This window comes from Giraffa tippelskirchi, chromosome 1 (genome assembly GCF_054371585.1).
Source record: "Giraffa tippelskirchi isolate mGirTip1 chromosome 1, T2T-mGirTip1v1.2.pri, whole genome shotgun sequence".
NCBI lineage: Eukaryota > Metazoa > Chordata > Mammalia > Artiodactyla > Giraffidae > Giraffa > Giraffa tippelskirchi.
The window spans coordinates 169,626,930-169,640,927 of NC_137275.1; the positions used below are offsets into that span (position 1 = coordinate 169,626,930).

Genomic DNA, 13,998 nt, shown 5'->3' on the forward strand with positions numbered 1-13,998 from the left:
AGCAGTAAAATGAGTTTAATATATCCTTGACTACCCACTTCCTGGAGTTAGTATGGAAATTATGTGAACGAATGTCATTAATTAACTAATATACCCAACAAATATTTATTCCACATCTGTTGTGTTCTGGAGCATATAAGGCACAGCCAGTACAGGGGAGAATAGAATTGTCTCACCTCTGGCCTTATGATGTCAGTAATCACATAAAAGAATCTATAGTTATTAAGAATTCTGATAGAAAAGCACATGGGAAAGTATAATACAAAGGTGATAAACCCCCTTGATGAGGTAATATTTTTTTTCCAAACTTTGAACTTTTTATTTTGTATTAAGGTGTAGCTGATTAACAATGTTGTGGTAGTTTCAGGTGAACATGGAACGAACTCACCCATACATATACATGTACCCATTGAGGAGGTAACGTTTAAACTGATGTCTGAAGGGTAAGTAGGAGGTCATCAGGCAGAGGGTTGTGAGAAAAGCATTCTAGACACGGGAATGGCAGGTGTTAAGGCCCTGCAGAGAGCACTGAAGTAGGCTAGTGGGACTGAAACACAGCAAGAATGGCAGAAGATGAAGGGGAAACTCTAGGCAGGGGCCAAATTTTGTGGCCTTGTACTTGAGACTGCTTAGTAAGCTTGTTAAGAATTTTAGTTATTAAATAAGATTCAGTGAAGCTTAAGAAATCATGACATATACCATATATAAAAATAAAGTGAAAATGGATTAAAGACCTAGATGTAAGACTTGAGACTATAAAACTCCTAAAAGAGAACATAGTCAGAACACTCTTTGGCATAAATCATAGCAATATTTTTTTGATCTTCCTCCTAAGACAGATAAATAAAAGTGAAAGTGGACAAATGGGACCTAATTAAACTTAAAAGCTTTTACATAGCAAAGGAAACCATCAGCAAAACAAAAAGACAATCTACTGAAGGGGAGAAAATATTTGCTAGTGACATGATCAAAGGGTTAATATCCAAAATATGTAAATAGCTCATACAACTCAACATTGAAAAAATAACCCAAACAAAACAATGTGTCAAAGATCTGAACAGACTTTTTTCCAGAGAAGACATACAGATGGCTAACAGGCACATGAAAAGATGTTTAGCTAAGCTAATTATTAATTAGTTTAATAATGCTAATTATTAGAGAGATGCAAATTAAAACAACTGTGAGAAATCACCTCAGACATGTCAGAATGGCTATCATAAAAAAGTCCACAAGTAATAAATGCTGGACAGGGTATGGAGAAAAGGGAGCCCTCCCACATTGTCAGTAGAAATGGAAGTTGGTAGAGCCACTATGGAAAACAAAATGGAAGGTCCTCAAAAAGCTAAAAATAGAACTACCATATAACCCAGCAACTCCACTCCTAGATATATATCCAGAAAAAAATGAAAACAAATTCGAAAAGATATGTGATCCCCAATGTCCATAGCAGCACTATTTTCACTGGCCAAGATATAGAAGCAACTTGTGTCCATCAACAGATGGATAAAGAAGATATGGTGTATGTATATATACACACACACATATACACACAATGGAATATTACCAAGTCGTAAAAGGAATGAAATAATGCCATTTGCAGCAACATGGATGGACTTAAGTAAGTGAGACAGAGACAAATGCTGTGTGATATCACTTATTTGTGAATCTTAAAAAAATCAATGAATGTAGGTAGCAAAACAGAAACAAACTCACAGATACAGAAAACAAATTAATGGTTACCTGTGAGGAAAGAAAGAGAGAGGGGCAAGATAGGGGTATGGAATTAAGAGATACAAACTACTGTGTGTGGAAATAGATAAGCAACAGGGTATATTGTACAGCACAGGAGTTATAGGCATTATTTTGTGTTAACTTTTAATGGAGTAATATCTATAAAAATATTGAGTTATTATGCAGTACACATGAAAACTGATATAATATTTTAAATCACCTATACTTCAATTAAAAAAAGAAATAATGGCAAAATGATCAGAGTTTTGGGGTAGTTATTGTCACTGTTCAGTCTTTGGTTCATTTATGTTATTAAATAGTGGTTCTACATGTGGGACCTGGAGACAGTGGTCTGGGCCTGAATCTTGACTCTCATGGTTGTTGGCTGTGTGATCTCAGACAGCTACGTACCATCTCTGTGCCTCTTTTTCTTCATCTGTAAAATGGTAAAGTAATGCCATCTACTCAGAGGGTTGTTGGGAGTTAAATGAGTCAACATGTGGCAGTTATTTTATGGAGAGCCTGGGATATATAGTGTATTCAGCATGTGATTAACTATTATTCCTTCTGTTTGGGCTATATTGAGGTTGATAGTCTGATTTTCAGATAAATGGTGCCGGTATTTTTATTTGTTTGAAAATACATCTTCCATAGCATCTTTGTTTTGTGAGGGGAGAGAGCTGAGTCTGGGGTAGAAGTCCTGGCCTAGTGTAGGATTAACTTCTAAATCTTAGTTTCTTCATCTGTAATTTAGGAGAAATCTTTCTCCTGGACACTATTTTCATCACTTTTATCCTCTGCATCATTTTCAGTAACCTACATTTAACATGTAGACATAGATTTCTCTTGTAATATGAAAGTTCCTTCTCTGTAGTCTGGTGGTTTATAGACTAGCAGTTGAATTCATTCAAAAACTGAATATATTCGCTTTCCCTGGTCTTGGAAAAACTGTAACAACAAAGGAGCCAAGAACCTTGCCTCTCCTGTTACATTGACAAAAACCTTTCCATTTCTCACTGGACAACATTGTTCTATCCTTGTGTTGTTGCATTTGCCTCACAGAATAGCCTTGCTTTTTTCAACAATCTTTCTATTTCTGTCTTATATTTAGAGTCTGCCTTGTTGCATGATTTCCCTTGTGATGAAATCTAACACTCATACAGAATCGGAAATGAGAATGGTGATTGTTTTATTAATTGCATTATTGCTTTTCCCTAAATCCTGTGTTAATTGGTAGCCACTCCATGTAGCCTGCTTCCTTCATATGTGTTAGATTACAGCAACTTGGTGTCTGGGATATCAAATGCCACCCATCTGTGGGGGAATTATATTATAGCAGGGAATAATTTAAATCTTTAAAAATAAATTTTTGTGTGTTGTGAGAGAAAGGAGTCCAAGGGAAAAAGGATAGAGAAATAATGTTTTATGAACTGCTGTCCTGTATGTTGCTTTATCCAGTCTTGCCCTTTGGAAAAGTAGCATGTCTGATCTCTGTTTTTGAGATGAGGAGACTGAGGGTCTAACTAGCAGAGACTGATTTATCCAGAGTCACACTGCCAGCATATGGGAGAGCTGGGCTTGAACCCTGGAATTCTGATGACCTCAGTTAGTGCCTGCACCAGGACGCGCAATTGTGGGTTATCATGAGGAAGCTAGGGTCTCTGCTTGCTAAGGATCTCCCTGGCTTTCATTTTAGTGATATTTTCTATGGGTTTGTATTAGAAATAAATAAGCATCATGTGCAGAATGTTTCAAGTCCAGAGAACCCTGGTGCTGGTGTGTGTTGTTCCTGGTGACTCAGCCCGTGATGTTGGTTTAGATTACATATGTAGGGAGTGTGTGCCTAGTGCACTGGGCTCCATGAAAAGACCTAATGCTATGAAGTCAATCAAGTACAGATCTTTCCACATGTGTGACAGCCAAACCCGATCACATTCTGACCATGACTCTTGGTCAAACTGATTATTCTACACTGGACCGTGGTTGCCTACCATCTTTGATCTGATTGAAGAGGAAGGCATGTCTTGGGAAGCCTCATTCCCTTCTGCTTTGGAGACAGTGCTCGGGATTGTTCATACTGGAGGCAAGTGACCACCCCTTTTGAACAGCAGAGAGAGCTGTTGATACAGTCAGAGCTGTCAGAGGCAATTCCTGTAGTAGAGGGAGTTTGCTTTTATAACATGTATCAAGGATTGTGCTTTAAGGCTGGAATTTCAGCCTTGGCATATATTAAAATCACTACAGGAGTTTTGAAAAAGTACATATGCCTGAAGTCTCACCCCAGCACAATCAAATCAGAATCTTTGGAAAGAAAATTAAAAGAGCATAGAGAAGGGAGTATCTTTTAATGGGATCCTTCCTCTTTCATTCTCTCTTTTGATGATTAACTCTTGACTTCCAAAGTTATACCTGCTCTGCTATACAACCACTGTTGTGGTTAGGTTATTGTGGACTCTTAAAAAGGAGCAAGACTTCTTGATTTCAGCTGCAAATGACCTCTTCCTGGCTTTCATTTCAGTGATGCTATTACTTGTATGGGGCTGTTGGAAACTAATGAGAAAGGAGGACAGAGCATCTCAAGCTTAAGAATTCTCTCAAGTGCTGATGTGTCTGTTTCCATTGGATCACTCTCATGGTGGTTCAGTTAGAATAACCTGAGAAGCTTTCAATCACCTGTGACACCTCAGCACCATCTCACAAATATTCTTATTTAATTAGTCAGGTGTGGGGCTCAGGCTTTGGTATTTTTCAAAGTTCCCAGGTTTCCCAGGGAAACCCATGTTCCCAAAGTTTCCAGGCAGGACTTGGAAAAGCATTGAGGGCTATTGGGTGCTAGGCACCTCACCTGAACACTGTTTGAGGGATTATGCCCTCAAGTGTAAAGAAGGGCATGGCAACCCACTCCAGTATTCTTGCCTGGAGAATCCCATGGACAGAGGAGCCTGGTGGGCTACAGTCCATAGCATCGCAAAGAGTCAGACATGATTGAAGCGACTTAGCATGCATGCATACTCTCAACTGAGTCAAGGTGCTTTTGCAGTCTAGCTTGTGGCCAGAGAGTAGTTATTCAGCGTTGCATCAGCAGGTGGCTATATTGTCTTTCTGCTCATTGCTCTTAAGCTCCTTAGTTCTGTTTGGAAACAATGAGTCTCTGTGCTCCCTGCTCCCACCCCAGGAATTCAGAGGCAGGCAGGATAGCAAGTCTCCTGCTGAGGAGCCCCTAGGTAAGTTTGTGCAGGGATGTGAGGATGGCTTTAAGAGGTCCCTGTCTGTCAATGGCCTCCTGGGCCTTTGACCATCACGCACTTTGGGCTTCAACAAAAGTGATCATGTTGCAGCCAAGTAAGAAACCAAGACCCTGTTAGAAGAGAAAGGCTGGAGAGAAAAAGAGGTAGTAGATCAGGAAGGACCTTAGGTGATGAAGAAATTCTGTTTTGATTTTGACTCTTTGATGGGAATCTGACATCATCCTTCTAGCCTCTAGAGCTTAGGCTTCTCAAAGTGGCTTTCCTGCCTTTTATAAAGATGACTGAAAATGCCCCAGTGGTCAGGTCAGTCCTGATCTCCCTGGATCAGAAAAAAATGGCAATATGATCTTGTGGTACTTAAGATCCCCATTTGGAAGATCTTGTGGAAAAACACTAAGCCAAACAGAAACAGGAAAAAAAAATCCTATGGATGCTTCCTCTGGCTTTCTACCCATTTAGTGTACAAAATACCTGTGGAAACTGGGGGCTGGCAAGCCTTGGCCCAGTCATCTCTTTATCACCTCCGTCTTCTCAGTACAGACTGCCCCTCCTTTGTGAATCTCTGCTCTTCTTGTCAATTGAGTCAGGCATTGTTTTTTTTTCCTTCCCTCTTTCAGCACTTTGTTGCCTCTTTCAGGTACTGTCTTACTTAATAGTACTTCTTTCTCCCCGTTAGACTAAGTTCTTATGTATGTGTCTAACATAGCACCTCTGTATAACTGACGCTCCCCAAATTTGCTTTTTTAGTAAGTAAATGATTGTAGAAGCCCTTCTGCTCTCTTTCTTATCCTCTTGTTTTGGACGCTGAAAGCATTGCCTTCCTGGGTTCTTAATGTTAACATTTAAATGAGAAGATCTTTGTGGACAGTGGCTGTGGTGGAAGAGGCTCAAGCTAACCTTTCTCTGCAGTTTGAGGTCAGTGATCACCACAGCTGGGAAGCGGAGGGGAGAACTGTTGAGCCACAAGCTCTGTTCCTTTCCTGACTTTAGTAACTCTTGAAAGTTCTAAAATGTGGGCTCTGAGATGGGAGAACTGATTGAATCAAGGCAAAGATATAACTCCTCACCATTTCATGAATGGAGCTGGAGAGAGGGCCTCACCAACCTCAGTGCCTGGCACTTGGCAGACATGCAGTAAATATTTGTTGGATGAATTTGTCTAATGTAACCCAAGAAGGCACTAGTTCACAGAGGCTTCAAGTAGCTTCTAATGTGCGATTTGGTTCCACTTCTGTTGCTTTCCTAACATTACGGAGGCATCATTAAGTTGAGGTGATTCATTAGTGATTGCCAGAACAGTTTTATTGGGATAACTATTACCGTGTGTTTAATTTCTCAGATCCCCATAGCATTTTATTGCTGATTATTATTCCACTAATCCATTGAACAGAGATGGAGTTGTATTCAGTTTTAGCAGGGCCAATCTATTTATCTAGCTGCCAATGAGCCCCTGGTTAAAATCCCCACAGAGACCCTCCCAGTGTGTATCAGGACCTTTAATTATGTGGTGCTAATAGAGATCACACAGAGTTTCCTTTGACATTTTCACTAGACAAATATTATACACATCTGTGATTACTGTTGTGTAGAAAACTTACTTACTGGTGAGGGTATAATTAAGATGGGTTTCAAGGGACAAGAATCCAGGAAATTTTTGAGGTTTTTTTATTAGATGAGAAATAAAAGATGACTGACAGGTATCTAGGACTTTCATGTTTACATATATACCCCATAAAAACCAGTTATTTAAATAGAATATTCTTTTCATTTTGATCTCCTTGAGAGAGTTCTAGAAATTCTCCTGATCTAATAGAGGAAAACAATAGAATAGAAAAGACTAGAGATCTCTTCAAGAAAATTATAGATACCAAGGGAACAATTCATGCAAAGATGGGCACAATAAAGGACAGAAATGGTATGGACCTAACAGAAGCCGAAGATATTAAGAAGAGGTGGCAAGAATACACAGAAAAACTATACAAAAAAGATCTTCATGACCCAGATAACCACGATGATGTGATCACTCACCTAGAGCCAGACATCCTGGAATGTGAAGTCAAATGGGCCTTAGGAAGCATCACTATGAATAAAGCTAGTGGAGGTGATGGAATTCCAGTGGAGCTATTTCAAATCCTGAAAGATGATGCTGTGAAAGTGCTACACTCAGTATGCCAGCAAATTAGGAAAACTCAGCAGTGGCCACAGGACTGGAAAAGGTCAGTTTTCATTCCAATCCCAAAGAAAGGCAATGCCAAAGAATGTTCAAACTACTGCACAATTGTACTCATCTCACACGCTAGTAAAGTAATGCTCAAAATTCTCCAAGCCATCCTTCAATAGTATGTGAACCATGAGCTTCCAGATGTTCAAGCTGGATTTAGAAAAGCCAGAGGAACCAGAGGTCAAATTGCCAACATCCGTTGGATCATCGAGAAAGCAAGAGAATACGAGAAAAACATCTACTTCTACTTTATTGACTATGCCAAAACCTATGTGTGGATCACAACAAACTGTGGAAAATCCTTGGAGATGGGAATACCAGACCACTTGACCTACCTCCTGAGAAATCTGTATGGAGGTCAAGAAGCAACAGTTAGAACTGGACATGAAACAACAGACTGATTCCAAATTAGGAAAGGAGTACGTCAATGCTGTGTATTATCACCCTGCTTATTTAACTTATACTCAGAGTACATCAAGAGAAATGCTGGGCTTGGATGAAGCCCAAGCTGGAATCAAGATTGCCAGGATAAACATGAATAACCTCAGATATGCAGATGACACCACCCTTATAGCAGAAAGTGAAGAAGAACTAAAGGGCCTCTTGATGAAAGTGAAAGAGGAGAGTGAAAAAGTTGGCTTAAAACTCAACATTCAGAAAACTAAGATCATGGCATCCGGTCCCATCAGTTCATGGCAATTAGATGGGGAAACAATGGAAACAGTGAGAGACTTTATTTTCTTGGGCTCTAAAATCACAGCAGATGGTGACTGCAGCCATGAAATTAAAAGATGCTTGTTCCTTGGAAGAAAAGCTATGACCAACCTAGACAGCATATTAAAAAGCATAGACAAAGGTCTGTCTAGTCAGAGCTATGATTTTTCAAGTAGTCATGTATGGATGTGAGAGTTGGACTGTAAAGATGCTGAGCACTTAATAATTGATGCTTTTGAACTGTGGTGTTGGAGAAGACTCTTGAGAGTCCCTTGGACTGCAAAGAGATCAAACCAGTCCATCCTAAAGGAAATCAGTCCTGAATATTCGTTGGAAGAACTGATGCTGAAGCTGAAACTCCAATACTTTGGTCACCTGATGTGGAGAACTGACTCATTTGAAAAGACCCTGATGCTGGGAAAGTTTGAAGACGGGAGGAGAAGGGGACGACAGAGGCTGAGATGGTTGATAGCATCACCAACTCGATGGACGTGAGTTTGAGTAAGCTACAGGAGTTGTTGATGGACAGGGAAGCCTGGCGTGCTGCAGTCCGTGGGGTCACAAAGAGTTGGACATGACTGAGTGACTGAACTGAACTGAAGATATATTCATATATAGAGAAAGAAGACAAATATCTATGAAATAAATATAGTTGTAAACCAAGGCTTTTAATTGTTACAAAGTATTATTTATATACACCATTCTATGAAATTAGAGTTTTTTAAGTTTATTTTTAACTAGAGAATAATTGCTTTACAATGTATTGGTTTCTAGTGTACAACAACGTGAATCAGCCATAAGTATAGATATATTCCCTCCCTCTTGACCTTCTCTTACCCCACACTGTCCCACCTTTCTAGATTGTCACAGAGCACCAGGCTGGGCTCCCTGTGTTACACAGTAGCTTTGAAATTAAATTTTTGATGTATATGGTGACTTAATGTGATATTTTCAGATTTTTTTTTTTAGCAGCAGCAGAATCATTTTTGGGGGAACAAGGAATGAAAACTTATGTAGGACCCCAATATACAAATTGTTTCAGTTTAACCAGAATTTGTTCTACCCACATCCCTAATTTGTAGGCCCCTGTCCCCAGTCACCGTCCATTCAGAAGCAACTTTCTAGAACTTTTGGGCTCTATGCATTTTGAAAAGTGTGGTTCTATTGAGTAGAGTTTATAGAAGCATTCTCTGGATTGAAAATGAACCCCTTTTCCTCCCTGAAAAGATGCCCGAGTAAACTCAGTTACCACCTTTGTCTGAGCATTCTTTTCAGTAGAAATGGTAATAACAGATAGATCACCCCAGTTTTAAAACATTTCATTTGCTTAATTTTTAGCATTGTTGCTAAGGGAGATCCTCCAGAAATGTGTTTCCAGTTCTTGTGAAAATCTCAATAGACAGCAGGTGCAAAGTGTAGATGTAGTGGTATCAAAATCTGTTCTCATCTTAATATACAATAACAGTTCAAAACACAAGAAATAGAAGGCACACCGTAATAACCATGCTCTCATAAAACATCTTTGCTGAGTTTTTCAGAGGAAAAGATTAATCCTAACATTTAACAAGTATTGGTTGGCTAAAAATTTCACTTTCGTTTTTCCATAACATCTTACGGAGAAACCCAAATGAATATTTTGGTCAACTCAATATTTCACACATAGACATTATTCAGTAAATATTTGAGGCTCACATTAAGAAATGATTTATATTATATATGATTTTAAGGCAGAAATTATATAAAATCTTATTTTCTATTATGACTTGGCAGAGCAGCCACATTTTGGGAAATGGAATGGAGGAAAGGACACTGAATGAGAAGTCTCATCATCTGGGCTGTAGTCTTAACTTGGCACAAGTGAGTTGGTATGACATCAAAGGCCAAAGAGGCTAAATTACTTGCCTAGGTTTCTTATCTATAACATAAGGAGGGTCAATTCAATGATCTGAGCTCCCTTTCACACTGGAGCATTCCACAGGTATCCATGCTCTCTGCTGTTGTTGACTGTGCTACTGTCTGTAATATACATGGGTGAAACCAGCTGTAATTTGTGCTCCTGCATTTCCGGTTCTGATCACTGGACTCCTTTCCTAGTCTTACCAGCCTAAATTGTGCTTTACAAACTCCTTCCTCTTGGGAAATTGCCTTATTCAAAAGGGAGTTTCTGGCTCTGGTTCATGCCGTCAGCAGGGCACAGTATTTATCTTTTTATACTTGGTGATTAGCAATTGTGTTTCTGTTAAATAGCCCATGGTTAGTTTCCATACATTGGACAGATTATTGACTCCTTTTGTTTGTCATGAATCTATGTTTTTATGACATACTTATATTGTCAAAAATATACATTATGATAATAAATAAAATGAGCTACATTTGGCACTTTTTAATACCGTAATTATCTTTTTTATTTTTGGAGAAAGAAATGGCAACCCACTCCAGTAATCTTGCCTGGAGAATTCCATGGACAAAGGAGCCTGGCGGACAGAGGAGCCAGTCCATAGGGTCTCAAAAAGTTGTACACAACTGAAGCGACTTAGCACTTAGCACGATTATCTTTTTAATGTAGTTATTTAGAATGTAGTGTGTTAATCCACAGTACCTTTTCTTAGATATAAATCACTTGTTTATCGTTAAATCTTCCTCACTCAGAACCTCCTACAGTGTTTGCATTTTGTCCCAATATTATATCTATTTACTGTTGTTTCATTTCTTTCTACTTAAAATGTCACTTCTCTGTACAAAAACTCTTTTAAAGAGGCACATGGGTAAAATTTCAGGCACTCAGTGGAGAGAGTTTGGTGAGTGGCGTGAATCTGATCGCAGGAGTCCCCTTCAGGGTTGTAGTCAAACTTTAGTGTCAGTAAAGATCACCAAGTGAAAGTGAAAGTCGTTCAGTCGTGACTGTTTGCGACCCCGTGGACTATGTAGTCCATGAAATTCTCCAGGCCAGAGTACTGGAGTGGGTAGCCTTTCCCTTCGCCAGGGGATCTTCCCAATCTGGGGATTGAATCTGGATCTCCCTCATTGCAGGCAGATTCTTTACCAGCTGAGCCACAAGGGAAGCCTGAGATCACCAAAGATGTTTGTTAAAATACATCTTTGGGGCCCATTCCCCAGGGATTCTAATTTAGCAGATCTGGAGTGTATCCCAGGAATCTGTATTTCAGCAATTCCAGGTGATTCTGATACAACAGAATACTCTTGCTATAGGGTGCTGTTTAATGACTCCATGAGTGGGAGGTGGTGCCGTGTGGCCAGGGCCTGGTGCTGTGTGATCTCCGTGTAGTATTGTCCCCTCACTTTGCTCCCTTTGTCCTGGGGCATGGGTAGCACTCATGGTTCTCTTAAGCCAGTTATTTTTATAGACTTCATAGAGGCGCCCAGATACATCACCTCTGGAAGCATCTTTCTTCTTTCTGTGTGAATTTTTACATGCTAGTATTTGAGAACCATTTCTTGAAAGGAACATCAGAATTAGACTTAAACCTTCAAAAAATTTCCTAACCAAATGCTTGAAAGGAAGGATTATATAGATTTTAGTGTTGGGCTTAGAAAACCAACATCCTAAGTGGAATAGTGATATGACAAGAAATAGATTAGATAGTGGGAGGAAAGCAAATACAGGTAATATTCAATACATAATATATTCCAGATTTAATAAACGCTTATAAGGGCTTCATGCATTGAATGGTCACCTCATTCTCTGAAAATTAATACCTAAACTTTCAGGGACAGCTGTTCAGAATCATTTTCATTAGATTTCTCTACTGGAATGATCCTCCTTATTGCTAATGAAGCCCAAGTGAAATTCTGAAGATGTTTATTCAACCATAGTTTCAGGCCATTTACATCCAAGTCCCCTGAATGTGCAGGTAAAAAATGCAGATTTGGGGGTTCTACCTCAAATATGGTGAAATATAGGCAGTCAAGTTTGGAAATAGTATATGCGTTTTTAGAAAGTTCTTGGCCTGATTCTTATGCATACTGAAAGCTGAGGATTAGAGCTTAAAGATGCTGCTATAATAATATCGAACACTGTGCTTCTTCAAAAAAAAACACAGTAGAGCAAGTCCTGGGGAGCGATGAGAAAGAAGTGCCCAAGAGCTTAGAAATTTTACGAAGGGGAGGTTTAGAAGGTCATAGGCTTTCAGATCAGCTCAACCCCTAGACGCTTCCTCAGAGTGTATGAACCCACTGAGGTTGTGAGGTTGGCACAAAGAGCCAAGGATTCTTCAAATTGGAAACCAGTGCTGTCCTGAAAAATGCTGCTCAAGTTTTTCTGTTTAGAGGCAGAAAGTCTTGGTTTTGTGAAGTGATCTTAGCCAGTATGACCTTTCGGCAATATTCAGGCCCATTTGTTAAAATTTCACAAAGTCCTTATATACCAATTTCCCCCACAATCTTTCTACTAGGTGGGATTCTATTGGGTTGGCCAAACAGTTGGTTTGGGTTTTCTGTCAGCTGTTATGGAAAAACCTAAATGAACATTTTGGCCAATCCAATATATTGAAAACAGTCTTAGCCCAAATTCTGCCAAACATTCCCACTTTTATTAGTAAGGAGACATCAAAATGATCATATTACCTGTTCTTGTAAGCTTGTTGTTGTTGTTGCTTAGTCACTAAGTTGAGTCTGACTCTGTGTCCCATGGACTGTAGCCTGCTAGGCTCCTCTGTCCATGGGATTTTCCAGGCAAGAATACTGGAGTGGGCTGTTGTTTCCTTCTCCAGGTAATATTTGTGACCTGTGTTTTGAACCCACATCTCCTGCATTGGCAGGCAGATTCTTTACCACTGAGCCACCAGTGAAGCAGTTTTATAAGCTTAGAAGGTCCTTATTTCTCTGACTTTTGGCATTTCTGTGACTATCTTAAAGAGAAGTTCTTGTGATGCTGATTCACTACCACTTTGATGATTAGGTGCTAACTTTCTATTTGGTTCAGATGACAGTCCTCTGTGAAGTGGGAAGAACATAGGACCAAACAAAGCACTAGATTGAGCCAAGGATTAGGATATTTAGGATATTGCTGACTTTTTTTTTCTGGTTCAGGGAAGTTTGGTGAGGCCCTAACAGTCTTTCTAGCCCATGATATATCTGAACTCCATTTACTTTACCAGAGAAAAATGATTTCTAACAATCCTTAAGCTAATAAAGAAACCATCTGGTGTTGATTTTGATAACCATATTTGAAGTTCTTGCTAAAACTCTCTGGAGGTTTGTATTCTTGATAAGTATATTTCAAATACTAAACAGATGCCTCTAGACCCAGTCTATTTTAAAGTAAATTACCACACAGCCAGCATTAGCACATGACCAATGTTTCTTTTTTACCTAATGGGAGGTTGACCTCAAAGTTTAGAAACATCTTGGCAATCCATGTAAAGTCCTGAATTAAAGGTGGAAAAGTACTGGAGTTTCCAACAAAGTTTTAGGTCTCATATATTTTAAATATATTTGAGATCTGAAGGAGTAATACTGGGGAAGCTGCATTTCCATTATTTATTTCCAGCCTTCTGCCTCTTCCTGCAAGGGGGTATATTACCCACAATTAAGAATTACTGTTAAAAACTATTGGGTTGACCAAAAAGTTCATTTGGGCTTTTCTTTAAGATGGTATGAAAAAACCTAGATGAACTTTTTGGCCAACCCAATATAATCTCAGGGACTCTCCCAGCTGGTTTGTGTTGCTGAAAAGGACTCAGATATCCATTATGTTAACTGCACACTTAATGGGTAGGTGTGAAGCTGGGCTTGAAGCTACTTAGCAGTGAGGCCAAGAGAGCAGATTTGTACTATGCATGAGGAGACCTGGTAGTTGGGAACAGATGGGGACTGAGAAGGTGAATTGGGTAAGGGGTTGTGGCAGGGAGGAGCCATCAGCCATGAAGGTGAATTAGAGGTTACTTGGGATGGCAAAACAAGTGACAAGCTTCTGGTGTTAGGATGACAGAAAGGACTTGAAGAATAAGGGAAGTCTAAAATGGGATTTTATGTTTGCTATGTGGTGTAGAATGAGATCTCTTTTTTTGCTTCCTTAGTGGTTCAGACAAACCTAGACAGCATATTAAAAAGCAGAGACATTAC

General features: G+C 39.4%; 1 long non-coding RNA gene across 1 annotated transcript in view; it reads left to right on the forward strand.

The window, feature by feature from the left end:
- Positions 1–217: 217 nt before the first annotated feature.
- LOC145512280 (uncharacterized) overlaps positions 218–13,998 on the forward strand; it is a 265,655-nt gene continuing 251,874 nt past the window's right edge. The window contains exons 1-2 of the long non-coding RNA XR_014058450.1: positions 218–288; positions 9,685–9,771. This is a non-coding gene — a long non-coding RNA (uncharacterized LOC145512280). The remainder of the gene's footprint in view (positions 289–9,684; positions 9,772–13,998) is intronic.